The sequence below is a fragment of the Saimiri boliviensis genome, chromosome 17 (genome assembly GCF_048565385.1).
Source record: "Saimiri boliviensis isolate mSaiBol1 chromosome 17, mSaiBol1.pri, whole genome shotgun sequence".
Taxonomy (NCBI): domain Eukaryota; kingdom Metazoa; phylum Chordata; class Mammalia; order Primates; family Cebidae; genus Saimiri; species Saimiri boliviensis.
In genome coordinates, this window is record NC_133465.1 from 24,190,795 (window position 1) to 24,204,712 (window position 13,918).

Here is a 13,918-nt window from a genome sequence, read left to right on the forward strand (position 1 = left end):
CCTTCCTCCTCCTGCCCTCCAAACACAGCCTTACAAGAAGATGCTGCCATTTGCTCTCTGCTATTTACTCAACACCTTCCTCTAGGCTCTCAGACACAACTAAGGCTTCCAATTCTACCCTTTTTAGGGGATGACTTCCAAAGTTACCTCTCCTGAGCTTCAGAGACCATTTCCCAAGAGTGGGTATCTTACCAGGACGTCAACCTAAATTCATCCTCCCTCCTAAACCTGTTCTTCCACTCGACTTTATTTCAGTTATTTCCTTTCAGTCACCCAAACCTGAAACCTGGCAATCATTACTAATGCTTCCTCTTCCTCTTTCTTTTTTCTTTTTTTCTTTTCTTTTTTGAGACAGAGTTTCGCTCTTGTTACCCAGGCTGGAGTGCAATGGCGCGATCTCGGCTCACTGCAACCTCCACCTCCTGGGTTCAAGCAATTCTGCCTCAGCCTCCCAAGTAGCTGAAACTGCAGGCACGCACCACCATGCCCAGCTAATTTTTGTATTTTTAGTAGAGACAGGGTTTCACCATGTTGACCAGGATGGTCTCGATCTCTCGACCTTGTGATCCACCCGCCTCAGCCTCCCAAAGTGCTGGGATTACAGGCATGAGCCACCACGCCTGGCCTCCTCGTCCTCTTTCTTACATCCAACTAGCCTGTTGATGCCCCCACTTTCAGGTTCTTCCCCAACAAGCCAACCTACAAATTGCCAGTTTTGATAATTGACATAGCATTCTTTACACAATACCCCATAATCTGGCTTCAAAATCAACCTTTCCCTCTTTGTCTCTTACTGTTATGCCTCCTCTCTACCTCTGAACACACAGAGTGGTGCTCACACCAACCATCACTGAGCTACTCCTACACAGGACAAAGCATATCCCATCACTTTTATTCACGCCAACCTCCAATCCTAAAACACTTAATACATACTTTAACCTACTCCTGACCTTTGGTTGTTGAAAGTTTACCGAGTCTTAAGAGTCTTGGCACGAACGGGCATGGCAGCTCACGCCTTTAATCCCAGAATTCTGGGAGGCTGGGGGGGTGGATCATGAGGTTAGGAGTGCAAGACCAACCTGACCAACATGGTGGAACTCCGTCTCATACAAAAATCAGCTGGGTGTGGGGGCAAACACCTGTAATCCCAGTATTTTGACAGATCAAGTCAGGCAGATCACCTGAGGTCTGGAGTTTGAGACCAGCCTGGCTAACCTGGTGAAACCTGATCTCTACTGAAAGTACAAAAATTAGCCAAGTGTGGTGACATGCACCTGTAGTCCCAGCTACTGGGGAAGCTGAGGCAAGAGAATCGCTTTAACCCAGGAGACAGAGGTTGCAGCGGTCCAGTCCAAGATCACACCACTGCACTCCAGCCTGGGCGACAGAATGAGACTCTGTCTCAAAAATAAAAACATAAATAAATACATGGCTTCAAGTCTTTATTTGTTCGTTTGCTTGCTTGAGACAGGGTCTCACTTTGTTGCCCAGGCTGTAGTGCAGTGGCATGATCTTGACTTACTGCAACCTCCGCCTCCTGTGCTCAGGTGATCCTCCCACTTCAGCCTACTGAGTACCGGGGTCTACAGGCATGTAACACCATGCCAGGCTAATTTTTTGTATTTTTTGCAGTGATGGGGCCTCACCATGTTGCCCAGACTAGCCTCAAACTCCCGAGCTCAAATGATCCACATGCCTTGGCCTCCCAATGTGCTGGGATTACAGGTGTGAGCCACTGCACCCAGCCCCTCAAGTCTTATTACAATACCACTCAGCTGTAACAGGCAAGTACTTTCTAGCTACTTTACTCTTAATCTCATTCCTACCCCATACTGGACAAAATAGACTACAAATTTAGACTACAAATAACTGGTTTCTGGAGCAAATTGTTTTCAGATGGGGACTCAAGATTCCCTATTCTTGTTACACCACTAGGCTCTAGGAAATCCTGTCGTCCCAGGCTCCCAGAACTCTGGTAATCCTTAAATAACAACACATATTGGCCGGGCACAATGGCTCACACCTGAAGTCCCAGCACTCCAGGGAGCCAACGCGGGTGGATCACCTGAGGTCATGCCTGTAATCCCAGGACTTTGGGGAGCTGACGCGGGTGGAGTTCGAGACCAGGCAGGCCAACATAGTGAAACCCCATCTCTACTAAAAATGCAAAAAGTAGCTGGGTGTGGGGGTACATGCCTGTAAGCCCAGCTACTCAGGAGGCTGAGGCAGGAGAATCGCTTGAACCTGGGAGGCGGCGGTCACAGTGAGCCAAGATTGTGCCATTGCACTCCAGCCTGGGCAACGGAGTTAAGACTCAAAAAAAAAAACAAAAACCACATATTCAAAACAGTATCCTTCCTAGTGGATGCTGAATAATATGGTTCTGTTTTCTGACTTGGGCTGACTTTTTATGCTCCACTTCAGTGGTTTTAAAACTTCAAGCACTATTTCTCCACCTGCTAGTGGTTACATGGTATTTGTTTTAAAATAACTCCTAAAATTGTACATATTTACACTGCAGGTATCACACATATGCACACTATTGTGTATGACTGAATATATGAAAAAGACATAAGCTGAAAAGACTGAAAAAATAAAGAGAGCTAAAGAGACTTCTAAACAACTGAATCTTTTCCTCAAACACAAAAAAATCTACCCAAAATACTTTATAAATACAATGTAATCCCTCTATCAAAATCCCAACAACTTTTTTGCAAAAACAGGAAAACCCATCCTAAAATTCATACCTCAAATCGCCAAAACTTTCTGGAAAACAATAAAAAAGTTGTAGAACTCACATGTCCTGATTCCAAAGCTTACTACAAAGTGACAACAATCAAAACAGTGTGATATTGGCAAAAAGACAGACATATAGACTAATGAAACAAAGCCCAGAAATAAAACCCTTGCATATACGGCCAATTTTTTTTTTCAACAAGGGTGACCAAACCACTCAATGAAGAAATAAAATCTTTCAATAAACAATGCTAGGGAAACTGGATATACATAAGCAAAAGAATGAAGGTGGACTCTTTCCTTACATGACATGCAAAAATCAACTCTAAATGAACTGAAAACTTAAACATAAGAGATAAAACTATAAAATTCTCAAGCAAAAAAGAGAAAAATCTTCATGACTTTGAACTTGGCAACAAACTCTTGCACATGACACCAAGAACAAAGGTGACAAAAGAAAAAATAGATAATCTGGATCAAGATTTAAAACTTTTGTTCATCAAAAGTAACCCAACAGGCCGGGTGCGGTGGCTCAAGCCTGTAATCCCAGCACTTTGGGAGGCCGAGGCGGGTGGATCACGAGGTCAAGAGATCAAGACCATCCTGGTCAATATTGTGAAACCCCATCTCTACGAAAAATATAAAAAATTAGCTGGGCATGGTGGCGTGTGCCTGTAATCCCAGCTACTCAGGAGGCTGAGACAGGAGAATTGCCTGAACCCAGGAGGCGGAGGTTGCGGTGAGCCGAGATCGCACCATTGCACTCCAGCCTGGGTAACAAGAGTGAAACTCTGTCTCAAAAAAAAAAAAAAAAAAAAAAGTAACCCAACAAATGGGGAAAATATTTACAAATCACATATCTGACACAGGATTAATATTGTGAATACAGCCCAGGCCCCGTGGCTCACGCCTGTAATCCCAGCACTTTGGGAGGCTGAGGCGGGCTCGCAAGGTGAAGGGACCGAGACCATCCTGGCCAATATAATGAAACCCCATCTCTATTAAACATACAAAAATTAGCTGGGCATGGTGGCGTGCACCTGCAGTCCCAGCTACTCGGGAGGCTGAGGCAGGAGAATAGCTTGAACTCGGAAGGTGGAGGTTGCAGTGAGCAGAGACTGTACCACTGTACTCCAGCCCAGTGAAAGAGTGAGACTCTGTCTCAAGAAAAAAATCCAGAATACAAAAAGAATTCATACAACTCAATAATAACAACAAAACCAATTCAAAAATAGGCAAATGACTTGAATACACATTTCTCCAAAGATAAAAAGATGGCTGGCCAACAAGCACATGCAAAGATTCTCACTATCGCTAATGATAAGAGAAGTTCAAAACCACAATGAAATGCTACTTCACGCCAATTAGAATTGCTATTACTAGAACCCTATGCATTGCTAGTGGGAATATAAAATGATGCAACCATTGCAAAAGGCAGTATGGCATGTCCACAAAATATTAAACTTAGAATTACCGTAAGATCCAGCAATTTCACTTCTGGTTATATATGCAAAAGAATTAAGGCAGAGGTTCAAACAGACATTTGTACACCAATGTTCAAAGCAGCATTATTCCTAACAGTCAAAACGTGGACACGACCCAAGTGCCAATCAACAGACGAAGGGGTAAACAAGATGTAGCGCAATAGGGTGTTATTCAGCTTTAAGAAGGAATGAAATTATGAGGCATTCCACAACATTAATGAAATTGAAAACATCATGCTAAGTGAAATAAGCCAGATACAAAAGGATAAATACCATATGACTCCACTTACATGAAAATACCTTGTGGTCAGGTGCAGTGGCTGATTGATGCCTGTAATCCCAGCACTTGGGAGGCCAAAGCAGGCAGATCACCTGAGGTCAGAAGGCTGAAACCAGCCAGGCCACATGGTGACACCCCATTTCTACTAAAACACAAAAATTAGCTGGACATAGTGGTGTGCGCCTGGCTATTTGGGAGGCTGAGGCAGGAGATTCGCTTGGCACCAGAAGGTTGTGGTTGTGGTGAGCTGAGATCACGCCACTGCACTCCAGCCTGGGCAACAGAGCCAGACTCCATCTCAAAAAAAAAAAAGAAAAGAAAAAGAAAAAGAAAAAGAAAAAAAGGACAGTAAAGAAAAGAAAATACCTTGAGCCGGGCGTAGTGGTTCAAGCCTGTAAGCCCAGCACTTTGGGAGGCTGAGGCGGGTGGATCACGAGGTCAAGAGATCGAGACCATCCTGGTCAACACAGTGAAACCCCGTCTCTACTAAAAATACAAAAAATTAGCTGGGCATGGTGGCACGTGCCTGTAATCCCAGCTACTCAGGAGGCTGAGGCAGGGGAATTGCCTGAACCCAGGAGGCGGAGGTTGCGGTGAGCCAAGATCGCGCCATTGCACTCCAGCCTGGGTAACAAGAGCGAAACTCCGTCTCAAAAAAAAAAAAAAAGAAAGAAAGAAAAGAAAATACCTTGAGAAGTCAAATTCAGAGACAGAAAACAGAATGGGGGTTGCCAGGGCTGGGGATAAAGAGGCATGAGGAGTTACCGGTTTATGTGTTTATTAAGACCTAGTCAAGTGCAGTAGTGAGAAGGGGGAGAGTAGAATGGAAGAGTTAAAAAGTCCAATATACAAATCAGAAGTGTGGGACACAACAAATGGAAGCCAAGCATACTCCTACCTCCCTGTGAGGCAGATCCTAAAGTCCAGATGGACTGTGTCATTACTGTGAATCACCTCCAAGCCTTCCATGTGACCCACACCCAAAGAAGGCACCATTAATAACCTATCATGTACTTAAGATTCCTCCCAATACAGTACTCAGGAGCCACACCTACCAAATAAATCCATGATGAGACATCTGCCATCCTGGCCTTAATACAAGTGACCTCTGAGAACAAATCTGCCCTTCCCTTCCTTTTGCAGGAACCCTTTCTCTTTTCCTTTCTGTAGAGCAGGCGTCCCCAAACTGCGGCCCCCTGAGGCCATTTATCCGGCCCCCCGCCGCCGGCCCCCCACCACCCTTCAGGAAGGGGCACCTCTTTTATTGGTGGTCAGTGAGAGGAGCACAGTATGTGGCGGCCCTCCAACGGTCTGAGGGACAGTGAACTGGCCCCCTATGTAAAATGTCTGGGGACGCCTGCCGTAGAGCTTCTCCTAGGAAAGGCCCATTTTAGCCCAGATGTAGTGCAAGTAAGCCAATACTCTCAATCTCACTGTTAAAGAAACAGTAGAAATACCTCCAAATGGATCACTAAGACTTCTTAATTTTGGAAAGAATATCAAATTCCATCAAGTTGCAAGCCATCATTTTACAGAATGGAAACTCAAAGCCTTGACTAGAATGAGGGCTAATATGGTTCTCCCAGCTGAGAACCCACATATTAAGATAAACTAGTCTGGCTTTATTTTAGAACCAAGAAAACAAAATGAGAAATGCTTTTCACAAGTTAATTTTTAAATAAATGTACAAGGTGTACATTATTTTATATTGTCCAAAATATCAACATGTTGGATTTTTTGCAAAAGCCCTTTACTACCTTACGCATACAAAAAAAAGTTCTTCCCTTGGGTGATTTAATAGACCTAGTAAGTGTCAGATGAATTAAATATTTGATCTGAATTCAGTGCCCCGTGCCCTGACCACTACAGAGGAAAAGGCGGTAACGTGAGAGGATGCTGCCATGCTTGCGTCTTGGCTTCTTTTCCATTCTTCTACATCTTGTTCCATTTAGAACAATGTATCTGCCTGAGGTACCAAGAACCCACGAAACAACCTTGAAATCATTTATATATTTATTCAAACTTATGAAAGAAACCTAAGCAGATGGAAAATTGGAATGTAGCTAAAACTTTTTCAAAAATAAATTAGGGAATTATGTGACTGCCACTTGATGGGCTTCTGTGCTGCGTTAAAAAATGACAATGGCCAGGTGCGGCAGTGGCTCACGCCTATAATCCTAGCACTTTGGGAGGCCGAGGCAGGTGGATTGCCTGAGCTCAGGAGTTTGAGACCAGCCTGGGCCACATGGTGAAACCCCGTCTCGACTAAAATACAAAAAATCAGCCCAGCATGGCAGTGTGTGCCAGTCTTGGCAACATGGCTAAACCCAGCCTCTACCAAAAAAAAAATTTTTTTTTAATTAGCCAGGCATGGTGACATGTACCTGTGGTCCCAACTACTGGGGAGGCTGAGGTAGGAGGATCATCGCTGGAGCCTGGGAGGCAGAAGTTGCAGTGAGTTGAGATCGTGCCACTGCACGGCAGCCTGGGCAACTGAGACTGTCTCAAAAAAAGAAAAAAGACTAGATTCTTCTTTCCGCTATTAATCAACTTCTCAGAAGATACTATTTACATAATCTAAGGACTTTAATATGTTTAAAAGGCAAGACATTTTTGTGGCTGGTCAAGGATTTCAACAACCACTGAAAGTAGAGTTGTCTTCAAAATAATGCCGATGTATCTTTTGTAACCAATTCATAAACAATATCTCTCTTACCAGTATAACTTTTCCTTACTATCCTGACTAGACCATTGCCATTAGGCTTTTTTAAAGGTATGCTTTTTTTTTTTTTTTCCCAAAGATTTATAGTAATATCAGTAAGATTCTCTTAGTCTTGGGCCGGGCGCGGTGGCTCACGCCTATAATCCCAGCACTCTGGGAGGCCGAGGCGGGTGGATCACAAGGTCAAGAGATCGAGACCATCTTGGTCGGCAAGGTGAAACCCCGCCTCTACTAAAAATACAAAAATTAGCCGGGCATGGTGGTGCACGCCTGTAGTCCCAGCTACTCGGGAGGCTGAGGCAGGAGAATTGCTTGAACCCAGGAGGCAGAGATTGCGGTGAGCCGAGATTGTGCCATTGCACTCCAGCCTGGGTAACAACAGCGAAACACCGTCTCAAAAAAAAAAAAAAAAAAAGATTCTCTTAGTCTAAAACTAAGTAAGGACTAAACTATCACCAGTAGCAGTTTCCAATGGAATTAAGCCAAATAGTGAGAAATGCCCTGATGACAATTCACCACTCGTGAGGAGAAAGCTTACTTATCTTGCTCTGAGTGGAAAAACTCGTTCAGCTAGACTACCCAGAGCAATGAGTTGCGGCTCACGCATCCACAAACTTTTACACGTACAAAGTACATTCACGAAGTGTCTAACAATTTAACACCTTTTATAGGATGAGGCAACAGGTCATATGTAAAGACAGCAACAATCCAAAATCTAAATGACTGGCAGATTTCAACACAAGCCAAACATCGACTGTTTCTATATCAACTGTTGCCAGGTTTCTCCCGGCACTTTTCCATACCCTGCTCCAAATTCAAAGCTATCTTCAAATTTTTCGGTCTTATCTGATTTTAGAAATGGGAAGCATTAAGTGTCAAAAAAAAATTATTTTAAATAAATAGGAAAGCTAATTAATTGGCTGATTTTTTTTTTAATTTATTTACTTAATTTTTAAAGACGGGGTTTCGGCACGCTGGCTAGGCTAGTTTCAAACTCCTGACCTCAGGTGATCCGCTTGACTTGGCCTCCCAAAGTGCTGGCATTACAGGCATGAGCCACTGTACCCTGCCCAAAAAAATAAAATTTCTAAATGCCAAAATAGCTATAAAAAATTAAAAGGCAAATAATTACTCTTATAAACCTTTAAAACAACACATATACACACTCAAAACTGTCAAGGTGTTCACATTTCTTGGGAATTTTAAAAATAACTTTCTTTATACCTAGCAGAATCAAACATTTTTAAAAGTCCCTGGTGGTATGAAGAACACACTAAAAAGTGGCACTTTAATACAGTTACTAATAGAAATACAAATTGGCAAAGCCTTCTAGAAGGCAATCGGTAATATTTATGAAGAACCTCAAAAAAATAATTATTTTCTTTGACTCAGAAATGACCAGAAATGTATCCAAAGAGAAATAACAAAAGATTACACATAAATTTTTTCATGCGGAATCTACACAGAAGCATTAGTTATAATTTAAGTGATTTATGATTACAATTGGAAATCCCAGAAGTCAAAATGTGGGGAATATTACAGTACCAGCATATGAAAGAATGCTATGCATCTATTTAAACTACGTTGAAAGAACATGAGGAAATATTTACAATTTTTTAAAAGACAAGACAATCTATATCTAACTCTTAAATATATACACTACACATTTTTGACAACAAAAAGCTTTGGCCTAATCTTGTCTTCTAGTTCAAGGTGTCGGTATGAGCACGTGTGCTTATTTCCTCTGCCTCCTAAGAAGTTAAATAAATTTTTCTAAAGAAATTTTAAAATAACTTTTTAATTTAAAATATTTATTAAAAAGACGAGGTGGATTGCCCATGGCTCTGAAAGATGAAAACAGATGGAAGAACGTGAACTGAGTAAGCAGGGAGGAGGGAGCAGAGAGCGGAATACTCACAGAGGAGCTGCAGCGAAGGAGGAAGGCTAATCTTCTGGGCAGAACCCCAGAGAGGCGCCAGTTCAGTGACCGTCGTACGAGGAAGGTCAGTAGTGAGAAGTGGGACTGAAAACATCTGTCATAGCAAGAAGTCAACAGAGAATGTCTCAAGTTGATAAACCAAAGAATAAACACTATAAATATATTACTTAGAAGCACGGAGTTAAGCCCCCTGGAGATCTGAACCTAAAAGGTTTTCAAAGCACTTGCCTCTGGGGAATTCTTCATTATTCTTCACTGAATGCACTGTTCACTATTAGACCTCTTGAATCACTGGTATTTTATTATTTGTTTTTTTTTTGTTTTTTTTTTGTTTTTTCAAGACGAAGTTTCGCTCGTTACGCAGGCTGGAGTGCAGTGGTGTGATCTCGGCTCACCGCAACCTCCACCTCCTGGGTTCAGGCAATTCTCCTGCCTCAGCCTCCTGAGTAGCTGGGATTACAGGCACGTGCCACCATGCCCAGCTAATTTTTTGTATTCTTAATAGAGACGGGGTTTCACCATGTTGGCCAGGATGGTCTCCATCTCTTGACCTCATGATCCACCCGCCTGGGCCTCCCAAGTGCTGGGATTACAGGCTTGTGCCACCGCGCCCGGCCCTTATTTGGGTTTTTTAAAGCTCTGTGTGTGTGTGTGTGTGTGTGTGTGTGTGTGTGTGTGTGTGTGTGTGTCACAGACATATGTTGATTTTTAAGTTTTTATTCTTTTTAAATCTCACATTGTGTTCACTTTGCTTTCGTACACAAACCTCAATTATACTTCTTGTTCACTAAGTCATTTGGCAGTGTTCTTCAACCATTACACGCAGTCATGAAATAGATCTAATGAGACATAACCAGCACTTACTTTTCCTAAGAGAAACAAAAGATAAAACAGGTGAAGCTTTCATTTCAGCTAGCAAAGTTTAGTAAAATGTGTGCGCTGGGGTACCATGGAAAATACCTTCCCTATTGTATCTACTCTCAACCCAGCGGGCAGAAGTAACCCTGCAAAAATATGAATCACATAATGTCACTATACCAATGCTTCCCATTCTTACTTGGAGCAATGGCCTGCGTGGGCCTATAGGGTCCCTCAGAACTAACCAGCATCTCTCTCCAACCTTCAGCTAACTCTCTGCCACCTCCTCCCAACATTCAGGTCAGCCCCACCTCAGGGCCTCTGTGCTTGCTGCACCTTTCCTCTGCATGAGTCACTCCTTCGCCTGAGTTCCTTGGTCCACTGTCACCCTATTTTTAATCAAACCCCACCCCCTTACATGTTCCTTATTTTATCCTCTTACCCTGTTCTATTTTCCCTGTTCTGTTTTCTATTTTTCTATTTTCTATTTAATAGAAAGTTTTCAACTTTCTATTAATTCCTCTCTCTCCTACCCCGATTAGAATGCAAGCTCTAAAAGAACAAGGGTCTTCGTTTATTCACTGATACAGCCCCAGGACCTGTGACAGTATCTGGCAGTAAATATTTGCCAAATAAATGTATTACTTAAAAATATGTAGCACTTTAGGAAGAAACCATGTTATTGGCAATGAAACACAACAATCCTTAAGTCTGGAACACTTAAGAAATTTGGATAACAATTTTAATGGATGAGGATAAGTTATAATTCAGACTCTAGACCGTAAATTCCAGCTATCGCAATATTGAATAAGTTGCTGACATACTCAAAATGTGCAAGTCTAGTGAAATAACCTTTATCAAGAGTAATGTAAGAAATGTATCTTAGCCATCATTCTAATAAAAGAGAAAGAAAAAAAAAAAAACCGTATGGGAGAATCTGTTTACCAAACAGCTAAAATGTTTAAAATGTAAAAGACTTACACCTTTTGTATAAATCGCAGTGAAAAGTCTCACTCTTAGTAACCACAATTTGCACACATTCACAATTTTTACAATTCCCTTCAACCCTGAATGAAGACTGGGGGGTTTATCACTGATCACCTTTTCTTCAGAATAAAACAAAAAGGCAACCAGCATTCAGGAGACAATCATATAACAGGTCTTGAATTGTGGCACATGAATGGCAGAGCATGTCAGTTATAATTTCTCTGATTTTTTTTTTTTTTTGACAGGGTCTCGCCCAGTCGTCTACGCTGGCCTTCCGAAGTGCTGGGATTACAGGCATAAGCCACCATGCAAGGAACATTTCTATTATTTTTTTCTGGCCTATTTTGTAGCTCATTGAATGGAAAAAAAAAAATCTTCAATAGATTTTCAATGATTGACAGGGCAAAGTCATTGAACACTTCTCTCTCAAAAACAAAAATACACATGGCAAAAACAGATTTCTATTATGTACAAAAGTTTATCCAAATGCAAAAAGAAGTATCTCTAAGCCTGCAAATAAATAATGGCTTTCTCTTATCTCACATGCCATTAATAAAACACAAGACTTGACAAAACCAATTTACTCATCATTTGTTCTGTGTTCCTAAGGAACAAATATGTTCCCATATTGTAATATGGGCCACTGTGTAACTGGTTTTAACCCATCTTCTCAAAAACAACATGACTTTACCTGTTTTTTGTTTGTTTTTGAGAGGGAGTCTCACTCTGTCGCCTAGGCTGGAGTGCAGTGGCACAATCTCAGCTCACTACAGCCTCTGCCTCCCCAGTTGAAGCGATTCTCCTGCCTCAGCCTCCCAAGTAGCTGGGATTACAGGCGCCCACCATCATGCCTGGCTAATTTTTGTGTTTTTAGTAGAGACAGGGTTTTATCATGTTGGCCAGGCTGGTCTCGAACTCCCGACCTCAAGTGATCCACCCACCTCACCGTTCCAAAGTGCTGGGATTACAGGTGGTTTTACCTGTTTTTACCACAATTAAAAACTTTTTTAAAAAGAGGGAAATAAATGAGACAAGTTGAAAATGCAACTCACAGACATAAATAAATAAAATTGAAGGCCGGGCGCGGTGGCTCACGCCTGTAATCCCAGCACTTTGGGAGGCCGAGGCGGGTGGATCACGAGGTCAAGAGATCAAGACCGCCGGGCGCGGTGGCTCAAGCCTGTAATCCCAGCACTTTGGGAGGCCGAGGCGGGTGGATCACGAGGTCGAGAGATCGAGACCATCCTGGTCAACATGGTGAAACCCCGTCTCTACTAAAAGTGCAAAAAATTAGCTGGGCATGGTGGCACATGCCTGTAATCCCAGCTACTCAGGAGGCTGAGGCAGGAGAATTGCCTGAGCCCAGGAGGCGGAGGTTGCGGTGAGCTGAGATCGCGCCATTGCACTCCAGCCTGGGTAACAAGGGCGAAACTCTGTCTCAAAAAAAAAAAAAAAAAAAAAGAGATCGAGACCATCCCGGTCAACATGGTGAAACCCCGTCTCTACTAAAACTACAAAAAATTAGCTGGGCATGGTGGTGCGTGCCTGTGATCCCAGCTACTCAGGAGGCTGAGGCAGGAGAATTGCCTGAACCCAAGAGGCGGAGGTTGCGGTGAGCCGAGATCGTGCCATTGCACTCCAGCCTGGGTAACAAGAGCGAAACTCCGTCTCAAAAAAATAAAAAAATAAAAAATAAATAAATAAAATTGAATGAAGTAGTGAAGCCATTGGTAAAATGAAAACTGTATCATACATAGGAAGTAATCAGCCTGGCACTGATGAAAAAAAACACGATATGAAACAAATCTTAAGAAAACTACATTGAGCACAGTAGAAAAGAACAAAGGAAGCATTTAGAAAAGCAGTGAAACAGAAAACAGGAAATGAAAATAAACAATAAACTGATGTTTCTCGAGTAAATAAAAATAAAAATGAATGCATATTAGAAGGTATATAAGAAAATATTCCTGAATCTGCAGTTTGAATGGCTTACCATTTAACAGGAAAATGTAATAGAGAATCACACCAAGATCGAGTTATATCCTGATGAAGTTACTGAACTTCAAGGATAAAGAAAGAATTCTAGCAATACTCAGGCAGAAGTAGGTCACCTACAAAGGGAAAAAAACAGTCAGGCTGGCCCCAGACTTCTCTAGAGTAACCCTAGATGCCAGAAGATAATGGAATAGTGTCTGCTGGGTATTAGCGAGAGGGAAACATAGCCTGAAAGTTCTGTAACCAGCCAAAACATTATTTTGCTTGTGAAAGCCACTAACAGACATTTTAAACATAAGAGCACTCAGTCAACCACTCCTGAAAAACCTATTTGATAAACATAATAGATTTAAATATATTAAAGATATAGCTTTATTATAATACCCATAGAACTACAAATTACCATGCGTAATCTAAGATGCACGGTTTTTCACATTTTTTGTGTATCTGAAATCAGTATGCATATTTCTTTCTTTTTCTTTTTTTGAGACAGAGTATGGCTCTTGTTACCCAAGCTGGAGTGCAATGGCACCATCTCGGCTCACTGCAACCTCCACCTCCGGGTTCAAGCGATTCTCCTGCCTCAGCCTCCCAAGTAGCTGGGATTACAGGCATGTGCCACCACACCCTGCTAATTTTGTATTTTTAGTAGAGACAGGGTCTCTCCATGTTGGTCAGGCTCGTCTTGAACTCCCAACCTCTGGTGATCTGCCCTCCTTAGCCTCCCAAAGTACTGGGATTACAGGCATGAGCCACCACACCCGGCCGGCATGCATATTTCAACCAATGGTATGTCATAATTTCTTTGACAGCATTTAACTCTATTAGTGGTATACAAAATAATGAAGCATGCGACCACAAATGGTATCTTAGACATAATGAAATACAGTACATAACTTACAAAATGAGAGAGAAGG

The 13,918-nt window shown here is 42.2% G+C and overlaps 1 protein-coding gene across 3 annotated transcripts in view; it reads right to left on the minus strand.

Annotated features, from left to right (window-relative positions):
- Nucleotides 1-13,918, minus strand: part of UBE2G1 (ubiquitin conjugating enzyme E2 G1) — a 103,058-nt gene that overhangs the window by 62,867 nt on the left and 26,273 nt on the right. The window contains exons 1-2 of one of the 3 annotated variants that reach the window (XM_074388378.1): nt 13,000-13,561; nt 9,141-9,255 (exon numbers count right to left, since the gene is read on the minus strand). The exons of 1 other annotated variant lie outside the window; for it this stretch is intronic. The gene's annotated coding sequence lies outside the window, so the exon portion shown is untranslated. Of the gene's footprint in view, nt 1-9,140; nt 9,256-12,999; nt 13,562-13,918 lie in introns of those variants that run through there. One more of the 3 variants, XM_074388377.1, reaches the window with a different exon arrangement.